A 4,310-nucleotide genomic window follows, 5' to 3' on the forward strand; every position below is an offset into this window, starting at 1 on the left:
CCAAGATAACAACTATTACTTGGGAAAACTAAAATTGTTTGCCAAACTGTGTGAAGGAAGAGTCCATGTTTCTAATCACAACTGATATAGAACAAGCAAGGAATGATAATGGCAGGAAAGAGCTCCAGGGAACTAAACTGATACAGTGTCCATATGGGTTGTCACCAAGGGTTCAATGTCAAGGTTGTTCTGCTGGTGCTATTCTTTGAGCTGAATGCAAGAAGAGGAGTGTTAGGAAGATTATTCAGAGTGTTAAAAAAAGAAAATCTTGCCATTAAACTTTGCCTTATTTTCCAGATTATCTATGCAGTAAACCCAAAATATAAGATACCAAATGTTGATCTATTTTAGTATGACCCATATGATACAGAATTCAGATAAAGTCATTATGCCCGATGTTCCTTCTCTTTAATTTTAAATATGTCTGTTCAAACAAGTTAAGATATCTCTATCTCTGTTTCTCTTTGTCTTTCCTTGTTTGTCTGTCTCCTTCTCCTTTTAAAATTGAACACCTCCAAATTTTTAAAAATGCCTTTCACTTGTAAATCACCAAGAATGAAACAGTGGGTAAGATATATTGAGTAAATGTGAACACTGGAAGTGAGGAATTTGACACTGTCATTTATCAGCATTTTGACTCTGCTGCTGCTAAGTCACTTCAGTAGTGTCCGACTCTGTGCGACCCCATAGACGGCAGCCCATCAGGCTCCCCCATCCCTGGGATTCTCAAGGCAAGAACACTGGCGTGAGTTGCCATTTCCTTCTCCAGTGCATGAAAGTGAAAGTGAAGTTGCTCAATCATGTCCGACTCTTAGCGACCCCATGGACTCTAGATAAGCCATAATTACAAGTCCTCTGATTCCTCCCCATCCTTGATTTTTTCAGTTATTTGATAGCCAAATGGAACTTTTCTATAATTCTCTTCAGTGCATTCTTTACTTCCTGATTCCTCAAGCTATAGATCAATGGGTTTAACATGGGAATCACTACCACATAGAATACTGAAGCAAATTTACATATGTTCAGAGAATGGCTTGATTTGGGCAGGAGGTACATAAAAATGACTGTTGCATAAAATATGGTGATGGAGGTGAGATGGGAAACACGGGTAGAAAAGGCTTTTTGCCTTCCTTCAGCAGAGCAGATCCTCAGAATGGCAAAGAGGATGAAGACATAAAAATGATCATGATCAGTAGAGAGCAAAGGGTGTTGAACCCAGCAATGGTTAACAGCATCAGCTCTTTGATGTGAGTGTCAGAGCAAGCCAACACGACCAAAGGAACGTCATCACAGTAGAAGTGGTTGACCCTACTGGAGCCACAGAAAGACAAAAGGAATGTTGCGACTGTCTGTGCAAAATCCACAACGAATCCATAAATATATGTGCTAGCAATGATCTGATTGCAGAGTTTTTTAGGCATGATGATGGCATACAGTAAAGGGTTGCAAATGGCAACATACCTGTCATAGGCCATGATTGAGAGCAAATACTGCTCACAAACTGCAAATGTGATGAAGCAGCACACCTGAATGGCACGTGCATAAAATGTTATACTTTTAACTTCACACAGAAAATTCACCAAGGTGTTTGGGGTGACAGACGAAGTAAAAGAAAAATCAATAAAAGCCAGATGGCTGAGAAAAAAAAATGAATATATGAAGCTGCAGGTTGACATGTATTAGCAGAATCAATCTAAGATTACCCAGGACACTTGCTAAATAGATTACTAGGAATACACCAAAAAGAGTGGATTGAAGTTCTGGATTATCTGTGAGTCACAAGAGGATAAACTCAGACAGTGCAGAGTAATTGTCTTTTGCCATAGTAGAGATTTAATTTTTCTTTTAAACAATAAAATTCCCTAGAGCACACAGTCTGAGTATTCTTGTCTCCCTTAGAGATAATCAAGCAGATGTTGGGAACTGATTCTGATCCACCCTGATCTTATGTTGGACATATTCAGAGGAGACTCTCCATGGAAATTCTGGTTTCAGAATGAAGTGATTTGTTCTCTGCAGAATTTCCAAAGTATGAAATTCTGTGGGGTTTGGAGAGATAGGACAATGCCATTTTATTTAAAATCTAACATAATTGAATAATTTCTTATTCTTACCTGCACCTGCTCTGCTTTCTCCTTGGCACCTGCACCTCCCCTCCCACCCACTCCTGCTCTAACCTCCATCTCCCGCGTGAAGTCTGCGGATTACAATCACCCGTCTGCCTGGAATACTGTCTGCATCGTTCTCAGCGCTTCTAACATTGCCTCAGAAAACCCGCAGCAGAAAGCCCTAGGACCCACAGCTCGGAGCTGAGCTCCATTGGTGTCACCCACCAAATGCAGAGATGAGCGTGCCACCAGACTCTGGGCTGAATTCTGGAGCTTAGCACAGATGCTCAGGCCCTGAGCACTAAGGCCTGGGCCTGCCGACGCCCAGGAGCTCACTCAGAGGGGCCTGCTGAGAGGCAGGGCGCCCCACATTGACTGTGAGCCACCTGCACTGCAGGACGGCCGGGGCTTTGCTCAGTATTGTCTCTGGGAAGAGGGCAATGGGTTTAGGGACTCACGTGCAGGAGTCCCTAAACCCAGGAGGCAGAGCCCTCCTTCTAGGACAGGACATCCCTTATGTCTGCAGAGCGGCCAGGGCCAACCACCAGCTCAGCCTGCTCAGGTTCACATGCTGCTCTGCTCAACAGTTTTGTGAGGAAAACTATGCTGCACAGGAGATGGAGGTCTGGAATCTCCCTGAGCCACGCCTGTATCCCCCCCGTCTCCCCTCCCTCCTGACGGAACCGATCCTTTCTCTGCTCCACTTCAACCCCAGGGCCTGGGGCCAGAGCACACTTGGGAATTGGGTGGGGGATACGACACAGTCCCGCCATGGACTGCAGACCCTCGCAGGTCTTCTGAGGGCCACAGAGGCCTCCGGGTTGGTTGGCCCCCAACCATCACCTCCCAGTTCCCTCACAGAGTGCAGCCTCCATCTCTCTCCCCCTCCATCTCCCCTCACAGAGTGCAGCCTCCATCTCTCTCCCCCTCCCTCATCACCCGAGGCTCTTTCCTCCGGAAGAAGGTCTCAGAGACAAGGTGACCAATTCCTCTGGGAGGTCCTGCTAAATACGCCGAGCCTGCCCTGCCTGTGAGGCAGGTTTTCAGTCCCCACTCTCTCCCTCCTGAGCTGGCATAGTGCCCCCCACCCAACCCACACTTCCTGCAATCCCTGCTCCGAGGCCCCATCTGTGCTGCTCTCGAGAGCTGCCTCCTGGAGACATCCCTCACTCCCACCAGCCACTGCAGCCCACTGTCTTTTAGAGCACAGCAGCCCTTCCTGCCCTGCAGCTGCTTCCTCTTCTCATCTCTCACTCTCACTGACACACAGGGGACTGTTGGCCAGGCCCCAGTCTTCTCTGTCTGAACCCCCCAACCGTGCCAGGCCTTCGGGTCCAGGCACCAGCGCCCCGCTCCTTACCCAAGCCCCTCAGGAGCAGGAGGCCATATCCACTTCCTCTTCCTCCACTGTCTACACAGTCCTCCTCACACTTACCTTGTTCACCCTGGGAGCAGGGGGTCTCCACCACTGCAACACCAGCCCCTCACCCTGGAGGAGCTTTGCCAGCAAATCCAGCCATGTTCCCTATTCATTCTGCAGGGCACATGCTCTCCTTGAACTCCACCGGCCGTGGTTTCGGACACAGGGCCAGTTTCTGGCTCTGCCTTTGTCTCAAGTGATATCCCCTTACTCTAGAAGAAGGCTGAGCAGGGGCCCTGGACCATGAGGATCCCCTAAGCACACAAATGCAGAAATATGCGTATGGGCTCCAAACTGTCTCCTAAGTCAGGATTCAAGCAGCAGTCGATTTCCTACAGATGTATGAATGTCACCAGTTAAGCACTTTAAAAACTTACCAAAGTTTATCTCTCACCTGTGACCATTTTCCATGAAGAAGCCAGAGAAACATTTAAATACTTAGTACGAATTACTGCCACTACAACAACGAGTAAGAAAAAATCAGGATACTCAGTAATCTGCTTGCCTCATTCACAAGCCAAGTGATACCTCCCACCTCAGTCAACGGCAAGTCATGTCTCAGTCTCCATTCATGTAAAAAAGACTACAGGTCATTAACCTTCTGCAACTCTTCAGAAACATCAGTGTCACAGTCTGTCAGGCCCCTCAAATGAATACACCCAAATATCAACTGGTTGACCCCCCACTTCCAAACCTCTGCCTGGGGTTTTGAGTTTCATCAATACTGTGTATCAACTCCAAATATTTTAATTCTGAGAAAATGTTCTCTAAGAGTCCCATGC

General features: G+C 47.1%; 1 pseudogene; it reads right to left on the bottom strand.

Annotated features, from left to right (window-relative positions):
- Nucleotides 1–885: 885 nt before the first annotated feature.
- Nucleotides 886–1,869, bottom strand: LOC113905178 (annotated as a pseudogene).
- Between the last annotated feature and the right edge of the window lie 2,441 nt (nucleotides 1,870–4,310).

The sequence above is a fragment of the Bos indicus x Bos taurus genome, chromosome 15 (assembly GCF_003369695.1).
Source record: "Bos indicus x Bos taurus breed Angus x Brahman F1 hybrid chromosome 15, Bos_hybrid_MaternalHap_v2.0, whole genome shotgun sequence".
In the NCBI taxonomy this organism is placed as follows: domain Eukaryota; kingdom Metazoa; phylum Chordata; class Mammalia; order Artiodactyla; family Bovidae; genus Bos; species Bos indicus x Bos taurus.